At 37.1% G+C, this 16,005-nt stretch overlaps 1 protein-coding gene across 6 annotated transcripts in view; it reads left to right on the top strand.

Moving 5' to 3' along the window:
* LOC120416205 (kinesin-like protein unc-104) overlaps positions 1-16,005 on the top strand; it is a 134,363-nt gene that overhangs the window by 34,328 nt on the left and 84,030 nt on the right. For 3 of the 6 annotated variants that reach the window (XM_039577895.2, XM_039577898.2, XM_052708740.1), the window contains exon 1: positions 6,380-6,660. The exons of 1 other annotated variant lie outside the window; for it this stretch is intronic. The gene's annotated coding sequence lies outside the window, so the exon portion shown is untranslated. Of the gene's footprint in view, positions 1-6,376; positions 6,661-16,005 lie in introns of those variants that run through there. 2 more of the 6 variants (XM_052708742.1, XM_052708741.1) reach the window with 2 other exon arrangements.

A 16,005-nucleotide genomic window follows, 5' to 3' on the forward strand; every position in this document is an offset into this window, starting at 1 on the left:
CGGCTACCAAAAAATGTGACGCTGACTCCAATTGCGATTCCAGTTTCGATTTAGCGACTCAGACTTCAGCTCTCCAAAATGGCGCGACTCCAGCAACAACTTCCATACAAAGTGGTTGCAAATTTGCCGACTCAGACCCCGGCTTCGGAAGATTTAGCGACTGCGACTACAGCTTTTCAGAGCTACGACTACGACTTTTGGTCCACCCCAACTTTAATAAGTGGTCACATGGAATCCATCTAGATTTTTAAATTTTATTTTAGATAAAATTACTACATACATTACGAGAAGGTACTAGCCATATTACGGTGGATGAAGTTGCGTTTGAAAGTGTTTGTTATAAACTTCAATACAACACAATTTCCCTCCTCGTACGAAAGCTGTTTTCCCACAAAGCATACAAATTGCCATCCATTTCTATCGCGGCGGTCCCACTAACCCCTCCGAGAAGGCACCTTAAGTGCAGCTGATGCCACTGCATATTGCAGCCACACGTAAATACCAATCGGGATCAATTGAGAAAGAAGCTGCCTTCGAACCGTAAAACATTCCAGCAAACCAACCATACCGTACCCAGCCCCTAATGACAATCTATCACCTCGTGGAAAAGCTCTTCCCTTCAGTAGGTACGGACCAATTTCAGAGAGATGCCGATAGCGTTCGTTCGAAAGGGTAATTGTAGAAATTGCAGAGCAAACAAGGAAATTAATTGCGAAACCAAGCTGTGGGCTTTCTCTGGATCAGTGTCCTTCCGTGGAAAAGCTTGCGATAACTTTCGGGGGAAAATTGTGGTAACCAAAATACCGTTCCCAGTCCTCCTTCTCGAGAAGAGACATATTGGCAAAGACATTGGGACACGAAAGTGAATGAAACTGCATCCTTTCTCTAGTAGTTGGTTGGAAGTGATTAGGGGAGAGTGTGGTAATGTTATCATAATTTTTTTATTGGATTCTTTAAACATGATTTTGCTTATTTTTACCGCTGATTTAATTTTTCAAACATTCTGTAAAATTATTCAAAATGTTTTTTGAAAAAAGTTCACTCAATCTCCCCTGTGCGACTACCAGGTGTAAGGAGACATGATGGGTGCAAAAGGATACGCGATTTGGGTGCGCGCGCATCCACCCGAATCGCGTGTGTGCATTTTGTGTGTTATATTTGCAACATGGCACATAACACCACCGCAAAACTGTTTGGTCCCCCCCTTCTCCACCACTGAAGTCTCACACATACGAAAATATTTTACTCTATGGACAGTTGGATCAAGATTAGGGTCGGTGGGCGTATTGGTGTAATCTTGAAATGTTATGCTGATTGTTATTGTTTTGCAACAAAGAATAAACTTAAGATATTATTGTCGTATGTACAATTTCGATATTTTTTCTAACAGTTTTTTTTGCTATATTTTCAGGTAATCTTCACTTGCATTCTACATGAAACAAGTTCGATAACTTTGTTCAAATTTTGAATCAAAACGTAAGTTTTAATTTAATCAACTTTGAATAAAACTTGAATGTTTAAAAACTAGATTCAAATACTGAGCATTGAAAAAAAAATTAAAATGGTATTATATTTTGTCATTTAACTATAATAACGAATTTATCATCACCACTCAATACTGTACTTCGAGATTAAGAGTAAATCACGTATGTTTGTCAAGGTTGATCTCATTTATGTTAAAATTTCTAATTTTCATCGTATAAAATGTTGTTAAAACACTTTTTTGTTTTATTTCTTTAATAATGTTAATGGCCTAACTTTTCTAAAAATTAAATCACGACTAAGTAGTCATCCATTGTTCGATTATTTATTTCGAAACACATTACAATTTCGCAATATTTTTTCCAAACATAATGCAAGAATTTCTAAATTACTTTTCCAAAACAACCTATGCGCCATGAGTTTCCTATGTACATAGGACCTTCTGAAAAAGTAAGCGAGATTTGCAACCGATAACGCTAAACACCATTTGAGCACATTATACAGTCCAAATTTGATTATCCGAAGTTCCTGTCAAAAATCCTTTCGGAAAATCGAATCAATGATTTTTATTCGTTATATCATTCTAAGTCTTCGAGCTCAAATTTGGCCTCCAAAATGCTTTAAAGTGAATTGCGGTGATGAAATTTATATTAAAAAAAAGCATTGGGAAATTTTATACACAGTATAAAAAATCATGGAAACATTACATCTGCGAAGGAGTACATCTTTTATGTCAGAAAACATTGTAATTTTAACCTCTGAAAATGTGTAATTTTACCACTTTTCTGGTGTAATGTCACTTTTTCAGTCTAAATTGAGGTAAAATTACATCATAAAAGAAGTAATATTCAACCTTCCAAAATTACATCTTCCAAATTTACATTTTTTTACTGTGTAGAAAATCAGCCACTAAAATTTGAATAACATTTTTTTAAATTTTATTTGAGTGAAACATAATAATCAAAGCTGTAGCTGTTCTGAGTTAAATTTGTTTGTTTTGGCATATACAGTGTATCGAAAATTGTCCGTACAGCCCTGTACGGAATCAATATCCGCTGTCATAATCCCTGAATTTTTAGTAAAGTTCCAACTTTTATATATCAATCGACGCAGGAGAATTTCCTCATGACGACCCTGAAATTGATTTGCCAAAAAATTGTAATAAAATAACAAAAATAATTTACTGATAAAAGTCCCAAATCTAGGCCAACAAATTGTCCCTACACCTCATTAATTTACTAAGTTTGATTGAATTTTGATAAAGCAATTAATTGATTTATGTTAGTTTGTCATTTTAAAGTGCCTCCAACACACTTCAAGCGATTTTGAACTTTTGATAACTTTGTTTGGTAAGTTTATATGAAAATTTAGTATAAATTTCCTTATTTATGTTAAGCTTTGCAAAACATGAGTATTTCAAACCACTATTTTTGGAAAATTGTTTTTAAGTGTTAAAAAAACACTAACTAAATATTTTCCAACAAAAACCGTCTAAAAACACATGTTTTATTGTCATTTCGGAGTAAAAAAAAGTTTTTCGGAACAAAACCGTCGGATAATCCGAATAGTTCCGGAACCAGAGTGGCCGCTCGGGGGACCCTTTTCCGATGGTCAAATAGAGCATAAAAATATCTTTCTTCTTGAAGCATCCAAATCCGTTTATTACAGCCCGATTAAGACATTAACTTTATGCCACTTACTGGCCAAAAAGATCAAATTTAATGCACTTTTGATCATAATTTCTATTTTGCGAGACCATTTCTCATCATTTTTTTGGCACACACATCCACACGCATCATGAGAGCTTAACCGCTTAACGAAAGTCGCCATCAATATCTTTTCACTTGCGCTAACGTTTTTAAAGCGCTTAAGATATGAAATTGCTTCCAACTACCGGCAACATGTTCTTTTGAACATTAGTTAGTCACTCACTTGAAAAAAAATCCCGAAACATGTTAATAATTAGCAAGCGCCATCAAAAAGAACAAACGCGCCCAGTCTTTTTACGTTTGACTATTGACGACCCATTCCAATCGAAGGCTGAAGAAAACCGAGCAAGAAGCGCAGGCAAATAAAAAACAAAGGGTGGTCACCAACACCACCAGCAGCGTCTGTTGGAGTGAGCCAGTGATGCCAGGAAACTTTCTCTATAAATGCTACTTTTTGTGAGTGTTCTCTTGAAATTTCATCACAATTGGCAGTACTAAGCGGACCCAAAAGAGCGCTGAAAGAAAAAAGAACTAAGTTGAAAAATGGGCGTGGCCCAGTGCATATTCGTCAGATCAGAATACACTTGGGATTTTTTTTTACAAGCTTGTAACTTTTTGTAAAAGTGAAAATAAACAGAAATGTTCACAAAAAGTTGCTCTACTCGTTGGTGTAATTGGTTTTAGTCAGGGTTGCGAATGAGCGAGCGAGCCAGAATCCGTGCTCGCTCATTCATGAGCATGAGGACTTAACAGGTAGCTCGTGCACGCTCATGCTCAACGCATGCGCTCGCGCTCAATGAGCGCTCATTAGCAAATCAGGTAGATTTTTAGTATTGTTTATGAATCTGACACAGGTCAATTGGATTGCCACTTTTGAAGATAATTTCATCTCGAAAAAGGGACATGAACTCATCCAAGTTGCATTGGTAATTTAATTTTGGTTAACCGCGGTAAATTCATCAAATTATTCGTTGGCGTCGAACTGTCAAAAATTGATCGCGGTGGATTGCGGGGGATACTTTTCTACCCCAGTTTTTTGTGTGATCAATGTGGTAATGGTAAATTGATGAAACTTTAATGTTGTCAGACTATATATTTTTTTTCTCAGAGTTTGATAATTTAGAAAACTAGTTTTGATTAATTTCCCGATAAATCAAAAATGGCTGACACGCAAGTAAAGTGTCTTAATTTGCTAAGAATCCCAGACACTCTTTTTAGCTTATTTCACTTTCAAATTTAGAGGAAACTGTCAAGGAGCGGAATTTTTAGGTCTTAAATAAGCTGTAAATAGGATGGTAATCGATTTTTTTTCATATTAAAACATGTTTTTACTTGTGAGCACGCTCATTTCTCATTTTTTTATTTGGATCGACTCCAGCATATAAATAAGATAATTGATGTGAAAATTGTCTAAGACACAGATTTGACATTTATTATGCAAAATTATTTACAAATAATTGACTAAACAAGATGAGGTGCCCAGGAATTAAAACGTGACTAAACGTATTACCAAGAAAACATTTGTATTCCTTAAAAGATACTTTTCAGCTTTATTAAATAGTTCACTCTCACGTGTCACTCTATTATAAATTTTTTTAATCGAATTATTTCTACACAGTAAAAAAGTGTACATTTTGAAGTTGTAATTTTGTTAGGTTGAATATTACCTCTTGAATGTTATAATTTTACCTCGATTTAGACTGAAAAAGTTGTATTACACCAGAAAAGTGGCAAAATTACACATTTTCAGAAGTAAAATTACGCATTTTTCTAACATAAAAGACGTACTTCCCAGATGTAATATTTCTATGTTTTTTTTTTTACTGTGTGCAGATCTTAATAATACCTTAACCCCTTAACTCTGACTCCAAAACAATTTTCAAAACAAAAAAAAAAGATAAATAACTTCATCCAATATTATTAAGATTAGCCTATTCAAGCCTCCATTAAAAAAACAAACTCGAAGCTCTGCTGAAAAAAAAGTTATTATCGTTTACCCGTTACAGGTAAAAAAATACCGCTCATTTTGCTCAATAAGCAAAAATGAGCGCGAGCGCGAGCAATGAGCATTTTCGCTCATAAAATAAATGAGCAAACACGAGCACGAGCAAACGTGAGCTAGCTCGCGTCGCGCTCCTCCTCACGAATGAGACGAAAATGCTCGCTCATGAGCGGATGAGCGCTCAAAATCAAAACCCATTTTGGAGCAATTATTGTTGTAAATCAGGGAACTACCATGAGTAATAAAAAATTAGAAATTTTTTTTTCATAAATTCATTGAATTTTGTATGTTTTTGATAGAAGTGCAGAAAAAAAAATCAATTCTAGTAATTCATAAATTTGAGAATCAAGAAGAAACTTATAATGAGTATGCTGCATTTGAACTATAAACGTGAAGACATTCTTTCGTGATTGTTTTTTTGTGTAATAACGTTTAAAGCATTTTGTGATGTATTTTGCCTAATATATATATATAACATGGGCCTGAAATATAAAATTTGTTTTTTTTTGCAACCAGTCCCTCGATCTCTATCGGAGCCGAGGCACGAAAACATAAAAATAAAATTGTATGTATGTATGTTTGTATGATTGTATGTATGTATTAGTATCCACGTCTTGGCAGGACTTGGTCATGGCTATAATATGTTTCAACCAAGACGGTTTGGGTAATAACCGATTTATAAGTACCTTAAAAGATTACCATTCTCATTCCAACCATTTCTTATGCTATGATTGAAAAGACAATAAAACTCATGTGACTTGGGCCAGGCAATCCACGACTCCCTCATCCAGTCCATAAAATGTATGAAAGCCCTGGGATTTTATACGAAAACATAAAAATGCATTTGTACAACATCTAAAACTAGCTGGAAAATAACTTTTCCATATTTTCTCAAGTCCTTCTAGTTGAATTAATCCTCAAAAGTCCTCGTCTCGTCCCAGTGTGTTTTTCCCACAATCAATACACGATATATTCCACCAGGATTTCCACGGCGCAAGTCTGCTCTCTCTTCTCACCAATCTCGCACTCTCTCTCTCTCTCTCGGAATTTTCCTCCCCGTGCATCCATTCTGACTCTGTGTCCAACAATTCCAGCAAACGTGTGCTTCCTCCTCTTTGCCGGAGAAAGAAGTCACGACTGTGTGTTCCAGTTTAGTTTCGCACTAAACTTCGGACGGTATGGATTTGTAAAGGAAAAGTGACCTCCCCGAAGCCAGCCAGTGAGGGATAATTTATAGTTTTTCCTTGGTGTGTGCGGTGTGTGACACCCATTTTTTCCCTGGAAATAAGGGAAAAATTTGGGGATTAAAGTCGTGGAATTGTGAAGATTTGTGGGGGCTAGTTTTTGAAAATTGGAAAAAGGTGATCAGAGTGCAGTGACCAGAACCTGGAAGCTTTCCAAGTCGCGGACTTGGGTTGAGCTTTTCTTTTTCGGGAAAAGTGCTTCCTGAATAATTAATTTTACAGTGTAAGTTTCGTTTGCGGGTTGGAAAATATTGATTTAAGGTTGTTTTAAAGGAGTTGGAAATGATTGCAAAATGAAGACAGTGTTGAATTTTGATGTTCTCAATAAGTCGGAAAATTTGAAGGAAACTTATGAAAGGTCATGTGTTTGCTCGACGGAACTGGTGAAATTCCATATTTGATTTTTGTGCTCAAAGAAAACTCGTCGGCCATATTGGATTTTGTGTTTTGGCCTTTCATCTCAAAATGTGCAAGCAAATTGGACAAAAATAAAACTCTGCAGTGTATTTTACGAATTATTGAATGAAATTGCAAAGTGTGGTGAAAGTTGAGACGAAAAATTCCAGCAGCAGCGCCATTTTGTGAATCAGCAGTGCTCCCGAGTTCTCTCAATATTCGAGTGAGAGCAGAGACTCTCTCTTCTTTTCAACGCTCTCACAGGATTATTATGTTGACAACGTCGTCGTAGTCCTCGTAGAACTGTTTTCTGCGGTTGTTCCTGAACGGATGAATCATCCTTTCGTGTGAAAGGTCTTCTTGCTTGCATCTTCTTCTTGTTCGCTGCAGTTTGTGGATGGTCATACAAATCTAGTTTTTGTTTTTGAGTGGGGAACAAAGGCGAAAATCTTTCATAGTGAAAACATTTTCCCTAAAAAAATATACATAAAAAAAACTAGAAAATCATCAAAACAGGTATTTATAACATTCAAAAACTTCCGTAAATCCCTCAGCTCCAACAAAGTATCGATTTTCCCCTTGGCACGATGCACTTTTCTTGTCGCCCTACAAAAAAAGGCTGGCCAAAAGGGGTGAGGAGGAAGAGGGTTGAAAAACTGCACCGTCAGGACTCGCGAACCTTCCTTCGGTTGGACGTCGTCAGACGTCACAAAGAGATGTTCGCTCGTGCAGTTCACACTCAGCATCCCTCTGGTCCACCAACTTGAGAGCAGAAAGGATGAACAACGACTTTTTTGTGTGCATAGTTTTATGTTTCTGCCCCTAGTGTCGTTTTGGGGGGTGGTTGGGCCTGTACAAGTGGGCACTTTGTGAACTCTAGTTCAACTCTTCAACCCAACACACACGGTTGGGTGGTTTAGGGCAGATTAGGGACTGATTAAAAATGTACTCGTTTCAAGATGGTGAAATGGTACAGGGGATGTGCTCATTTTGATGGAGTTCTTTTGCATTTGATGGTTATTCGAAATGCAAGCAAAGATTTTTTAAAGAAAGTTTTCCCATTATTATTGAGTTGTTTTGAACAATGACAGTTTTTGCTCATTGATTTTTTGGCTTCAGGCAATTTATTTTAGTTTTTGTGCAAAAATATTAATCGAACCACAATATATTTGAATCTGTACTTAACAAAAAAAAAAAAAGGCTGAATATGTATAAGGCCGATGCAATTAAAAACAGATATTTAAAAAATATATAAACATATAAATGCAAAAAAAAAAAAAAAGTTTAAACATTGAATTTACGAGCCATGGTATCAACATTTGAATGAACAAAGTGTTTAAAATGCATTTTACACCTGCCCAGTTGTTTTGCAATCAATAGTTTCCAAAATACCTATTGACGAAAATTTATTTATGTTTTTTGCAAAAAAGTAGCTTTTGCGGTGTTGTACATTGGAATTTCATGAAAATTCAAAATACTTTTAATCCAGCCCAAACATGCTAAACCTGTTTTATGTTGATTTGACTTCTATTTCCATTAACATTTTGAAGATTTTTGAAAAAATCCTTTTTTTGCTTCCTGATTTTTCGGACCAGTTTTGAAGAGGGGGCGACATAAACTTTGAAAAATATTCGCAACGGCCTAAAGGGGAGAGGAAAATTTAACATAAAATTTGCTGCAAATGTTTTGTAATGTATTTCATAATTTAATAATATTTCAAAAGGTTTAAAAAATAACTAGTTAACATTAAAAATGAATAATAAGATTATTTTAATGTTCTCAAAGTGTCATGATTTTCTCAAAGAATATTGGTTTGAACAAAAAACAAAAAAACAAAATGCATTTTCGATTTCTTTGGAAAATTATCCAAAGAAATGTTTAAAATTGGTTTTAATTAATTTTATTTGTTTTTGAAACACATTTTGAAACAAATTTCATATAAGATGCGGAAACCTTCGTATTCAGTTTTAAATGCAATTTAAATCATTTTTTATAAGGGACCATCCACACACCACGTGGACACTTTTTGGGAATCTCAAACCTCCCCCCATCGTGGAAAATTTCCATACAAATAACCCCCCCCCCCCCCTAAGGTGTCCACGTGGTTCATGGATGATCCCTAAACAAAACAGAATACTATTGAAAAAACTGTTTCCTAAAATATAGTCCACGGACCTTCCTAAGTAACATTTTAGGCTTTATCAAAGCTGTCACAACCGCTATAAAACCTATCAGCCAAAACCAACATTAAAACCACATAGTCGTTACAGCCTCCCCAGAACCCCGATAAACCTCTGTTAATACCCAAAAGGACCTCCGCAAAAGGTTGTCACGGCCTATCTATAAAACCTACTAAACCTAAGCCTTGAACACCTATGGCTTTAAAATTGAAACCTAACAACTTCCTCAAAGCCTTAATAAAAACTTTGTTAAAACCCAGTTAGGAGTTGACAGGAAATATGACATTTCATACGTCTTCAAACGTCTCATGGCAGACAGATTTTATTCTGGGGGAGATAGGGCCAAAAAATGAACTCGCTTCATCAACTTTTAATTGAATAAAAAAATAATGCTGCTTTTTTTGAAAAAAAAAAAAAAAAAAATGTTCAACACATTTCGAACGTCGATGGTTATACTAGTTATGTCAAAAATTCAGCATAAATCTGTGTTTTCATCAAATGCTAGTCAAATTTATTGCTTTTTCAATTTTGTCCACCAAGATGGCGGTCAATCAAAATCAATCAAACCACGCGTATAGCGCCATATTTATGCATTGCTATTTGGCCGCGTTAAATGCTTTTTTAGGAGCTTATGGTTTAAAGTAAGCTTTTTGCATGCCTAAAGGCAATTGACAGCTACAACATCCTTGGGTTTAAAGAAGCATGAGATAAAACCATTAGGCCGTCGGGTTTTCAAGACTCCCTGAAAACTTTCATAAAACCTTATTGAAAGCCATTTGGCTTTTGTGTCCGAGGCATAAAACCTTCTTAGAACCTTTAAATCAGCTTATGCTTATTCGCGATCAAAAGCTCAAAAATTCCGACAGATGGCGCAAAGCATCGAAGAATGACGATTCAAATTTTCGCTGTTCGGTTACATAGGAATGCAAACTTAAAATTGAATTTACAGCTCTTAGAACAACTTTTGAGAAAAAATTCAAGTAGTACGATTGTTAACTTTTTGCCCTCTATAAATTAACGCAATAAAAAAAATCAGAAAAAATTTTTTTGAAAAAAAAACTAAATTGTTTAAAATGATAGAGCATCAAAAGTTAACAAAGTATCAGCTCGAGTTTTTGCTCAAAAGTTATTTTCAACGTTGGAATTTAACAAAACAGAATTCGCATACATAACCTCAATAAGCATAAGCATAAGCATAGGTGCCCACCCGCAGTTGCTACTCCGTTATTGACCAGGACCTCCAGAAGTTACATCCACGAGCCGTGGAAGATAAGTGGGTGCTATCTTTCCTCGCTTCGCAACTTCTCAAAGGCCCCTATCATGCTGATCAATACCGGCGCCGGCCACGACCAGTGGTAGGGTCACGGGGAAGTGGATGGGAATGTTAGTCCGATACTTGAGTGATAGAGACCGCCCAATCGACTGCTTCTCCGACAAAGTATCACATGAGTTTTGAGGGGGTTAGTAGATGGGTATGAGGTCAGGATTCACGAGTGGCAGTGATGTGACCATGAGCATTTTGTTTATCGGTTGAAATTTTAAATCTTAGGCAGCCGGCTGCGGAATGATAAATAATTGATTATTTAAAAAGTTTGTTTTAATCGAACGCGTGCCAACCGAGCGGTAGTGCTATTGGCTGGACTTATCAGTATATTTTTACTGTTGGTACAATTAAGATAACGCGAGCAAATGTCAAAAATAGTAGATGAGTTAATACTAAAGATGCCAGTTGGAATAAATTATTACGATCAACGAATATAAACGAAAAGAAAACAGGACACCACGTAACCGATTGTAATGAAATTAAAACAATAACTTAAACGAACTTAACCGGCGGCGTGCCTTCCTATCAACGATGATAAAAGAAGGACTTATTAATTTAAAATATAAAAAGACTCCAAAAAACACGTTGCATAGTAACCGCGAAGTCCCGCTACTCACAACCGAATCCGAAAGATAGCTATCTAGAATTTTAAATATAGTATTAATTCGACCGCGATCCTCCAGAAATTCTTCGTCGGCGTGCCTTCCGATCAACGGTGACTTTATTCATTAAAATGATTTTATATCATAAGCCTAAAAACATATTCGTCGGCGTGCCTTCCGATCATCGATGATATCGAAAGGATACAGCAATACGACTTGCTTGTCTCGAAAAAAAAAGAATTCGGATCGTTTCTATCGAAAACTATGTAAAGAGAACAAAAAACTCATTGGCCAACGAACGCGCGAACTAAAAATAAAGAAAAAAAAAAGAAGAAGAAGACCAATCACCCCATGCACGCAAACAGCGACACAAAAGAGATGAAAACAACACGAATCAGAAGAAATCCAATCACCCCATGTACACAAATAGCGACACAAAAGAGACGGAAAATAACACGAAAAAACAGGACTGCGCGTCCACACAGGCACCGCACTACTCTATTCGCATACATAACCTCAATGGGCAAAAATTTAAATCGACATCCTTCGCTCTGTTCTGCTACTCAACACTAGATGTCGCATGTCGTTTAGCTTATGAATGCCAATTGGTTGCTGTGAAAGCCAACATAAATCTTACAAGCAATCAAGATGCTACCATAAAACCTTAATAAAACTAGGTGGTGGCTAGTAGGTTTAAAAATTTTACTTGGGTTGTGTGGCCAACCCCAGTACTTGTTAAAAAAAATACTAAGTATGAGACAGTTGAAACTTTTCCCAAAAATTAATTGGAATCCTATCAACGTTTATTATCCGTTTGAAGGGTAGTGATAAAAATCTAAATAATATTATTATAAATAACACATGCTATGCTATCTTAACAATGATTTATTTCTAAAATATGAAAGTTCAACTGTAGTTTAGTTTGTTGAATAATTTGAAACAAATAAGCATAAGCATAAGCATAAGCATAAGCATAGGTGCCCACCCGCAGTTGCTACTCCGTTATTGACCAGGACCACCAGAAGTTACATCCACGAGCGGGTGCTATCTTTCCTCGCTTCGCAACTTCTCAAAGGCCCCTATCATGCTGATCAATACCGGCGCCGGCCACGACCAGTGGTAGGGTCACGGGGAAGTGGATGGGAATGTTAGTCCGATACTTGAGTGATAGAGACCGCCCAATCGACTGCTTCTCCGACAAAGTATCACATGAGTTTTGAGGGGGTTAGTAGATGGGTATGAGGTCAGGATTCACGAGTGGCAGTGATGTGACCATGAGCATTTTGTTTATCGGTTGAAATTTTAAATCTTAGGCAGCCGGCTGCGGAAAGATAAATAATTGATTATTTAAAAAGATTGTTTTAATCGAACGCGTGCCAACCGAGCGGTAGTGCTATGGGCTGGACTTATCAGTATATTTTACTGTTGGTACAATTAAGATAACGCGAGCAAATGTCAAAAATAGTAGATGAGTTAACACTAAAGCTACCAGTTGGAATAAATTATTACGATCAACGAATATAAACGAAAAGAAAACAGGACACCACGTAACCGATTGTAATGAAATTAAAACAATAACTTAAACGGACTTAACCGGCGGCGTGCCTTCCTATCAACGATGATAAAAGAAGGACTTATAAATTTAAAATATAAAAAGACTCCAAAAAATACGTTGCATAGTAACCGCGAAGTCCCGCTACTCACAATCGAATCCGAAAGATAGCTATCTAGAATTTTAAATATAGTATTAATTCGACCGCGATCCTCTAGAAATTCTTCGTCGGCGTGCCTTCCGATCAACGGTGATGTAAGAAGGGCTTTATTCATTAAAATGATTTTATATCATAAGCCTTAAAACATATTCGTCGGCGTGCCTTCCGATCATCGATGATATAGAAAGGACTTAATCCAGCAATACGACTTGCTTGTCTCGAAAAAAAAAAGAATTCGGATCGTTTCTATCGAAAACTATGTAAAGAGAACAAAAATAAACTCATTGGCCAACGAACGCGCGAACTAAAAATAAAGAAAAAATAAGAAGAAGAAGAAGAAGAAGACCAATCACCCCATGCACACAAACAACGACACAAAAGAGATGAAAACAACACGAATCAGAAGAAATCCAATCACCCCATGTACACAAATAGCGACACAAAAGAGATGGAAAATAACACGAAAAAACAGGACTGCGCGTCCACACAGGCACCGCACTACTGATGCCATTATTTATTTATAATGACCAATCACCCCATGCACTCGAACAGCGACATAAAAGAGACGGAAAATAACACGAAAAAACAGGACTGCGCGTCCACACAGGCACCGCACTACTGATGCCATTATTTATTTATAATGACCAATCACCCCATGCACTCGAACAGCGACATAAAAGAGACGGAAAATAACACGAAAAAACAGGACTGCGCGTCCACACAGGCACCGCACTACTGATCAGAACATAATCGTTAAGAAATTTCCAGAAGAATATTCCAAAACATTCCCCCGTAAAAAATTTGACAGTTCTCGACCTAACGAAACACCCTTCGAAATCGGGTGATCAAAAACAACCAACCAGTTAGCCGATTTAGTCGGGATTCGTCAGGAGTAAGATTTTTAATCGGCCTACGAATAGACCGATTAAATTGGGTTGAGTCAGATTTTATTTTATTCACAGACTAAATCGGTAAAAAATCAGTTGTTTTTGTAACCGATTTCGTCGGCACATTTCGACAACCGATTTACCACCAGACGCTTATGTAAAGACTACACAGAAGTCTGTTGCCCGGTCGGCCGATTCGTTGGCCAACGAATCGGCCGAAACCACCCGACTAGACCCGACTTAGTTATGCGAAAAGTCGGATTTTTTTTTACGGGGTCAGTAATTAAGAAGTGTATAAAATTCGAAAAACGACATTGCCCTGGGATTTTGGTAAATATTGCCAGAATGTGGCAACATGAAACTAGAATGCTATCACGAAAAAAATGTTTGACTTACCTAAGCAATCATCTGAAAAAGTAAATAGAAACGCATTCACTCATCCTCACACACTACCTTTTTTATCATTATTAGTATGCAGTTGAATTTACAATAATGGAATCTTAAAAAGTCTGTAGCAAATGTTAAAAGTCTGTAACCAATCATTTGATTTGGAAAACTGGCAGTCTTGTCTTTACTCATTCACATATACACGCTCATTCATACAAAAAAAAACAAACCCTGGGCATTTTCAGCCCGCGTGCAGTTGCCACGGCTGCAACTTTCATCCACGTCCACTCTCGCATGCATCGGAATACACCAACACACTCTAAGCGCTTTGTAGCAGGACAGCCTCGACAACGGCTGTTGACGACACACGACGAGCAGCAGCAGAATTAGAGAGCAAAAAGCGCGACAGCTCAAGATCAACACACTGATCACAGCGCGGTCGACACCGCCTCGTTGGCACTGCATATGTGTGCGTGAGCTCGTCAGATGTTCGGTGGCTCTCCTGTTCTGCTGAAGATTTCCTCCGGCTGCTAGATGCCAGAGTTTCTTACATGGGAAACCCTGAAGCTCCTTACACTGAACATTTCACAAAACCACAAAAAGCTCAAAACAATCTCTTTTGCTCGGTCCAAAACACCGTGGCACCACCCTAGGCGACGACGAACACCTCACCAATACTATTACACTCGTCCGCGAGGCACGCATTGAAAAAGTAGTCAAGCGACCGAAACTAAATTTAAAGATTTTCTATCAAATTCGCCTGAAAAAGCCAATCCTTCACTATTGACCAACGGGAAACCAATATTTCCTTTCCAAGTACACTTTTTTCTTCACGAAACTACCGATTTCAGGCGTAAAAACGTATTTTATTCAAGACCGCGACGTTTCAGCTTCCGCACCCGATGGCCGTGCTGCCAACCCCTTTTGATGAAGCACTTCTCTTTCCTTTGTTGAATAATTTGAAACAAATCTGGAAAAAGAAATACTAGAAATAATAGTTTCAATTAATTAACATCAGTGAACTGTATATTGGACAAGATACAACTCTCGAAATGTTTATTTAAATAAACTAACACACTTGTTCCAGGGAAACAATCATTATTATATTATCACATTATTACACAACAAAACCTAACCGTAACATAATAGTATTAAGGGTAGGACTTGGTACCCTTTTTCCTTTCGCACAGTTCTCTCCATTTACCAAAACACTTAGATTTTTTTTTGCATGAGTTGAAAGCCTCAACATTCAACTATTTTTTATCAAAACAGTTTTTTAAGCCAAGCAAAGCGTTTTGAAAAAATATTTGAAACCGGCAACTGGTACCATGATCCCCCTTCAACATATGGAACAAAAAAAAAACTTAAGCAAAACATATTTTATTCATCCAAACTATTGATTTTCATTAAGTATCAGTTACAGTACATTGTACATTTGTTTCATCCTTAGGGATCATGCATAAACCACGTGGCATTCAAATTAGTATCGTATCCAGCATTTCCGAGTGACAGTTTTGATCGACGGATTTCAAAAATTTGTTGTGCATGATGTTTAACTTGTTATAGCCTTTTCCGGCCAAGTTAAGAACAACATTGCGTGCCCATTAACATTCGTACACTTGACAACTCTCCCGTAGCCATCCAACTACACGTGCCATAGGCTCTTGGAAAATCGCAATTGCGTGTATTTGTATATCGGTGTATCGATTTTCCCAAAGAAAAAAAAAGCAAAATAAAACCTCAACCATTGACGCACTCTGTTGGTTGGTGGCTCCCCATTTTCAGAGGGGTGACCACTCATACATGTGACCACAATAAGTGTGGCTTTCTGTGTTGGTGTTGCTGTCTGAGTGCAATTCATTGTGTGCCATTTTACTCTCGTGTGCTGCTGCAGATACAGACACACAGATTTGTGCACGTCGGAACAACATCGGGAAAATCACTGCGAGGATGAGTCATCTGCGTCACTGCGAATGTCTCACTGATTTTTTTCTTTCTTTCTGGTTGTGGTTGTGCGCGGACCAAGCGGATGCAGTTGATTTTCCCGGTTGTTGGATGCAGTCCAAGAAAATGATTCGAT

This window comes from Culex pipiens, chromosome 2 (assembly GCF_016801865.2).
Source record: "Culex pipiens pallens isolate TS chromosome 2, TS_CPP_V2, whole genome shotgun sequence".
NCBI classification, from domain to species: Eukaryota; Metazoa; Arthropoda; class Insecta; order Diptera; family Culicidae; genus Culex; species Culex pipiens.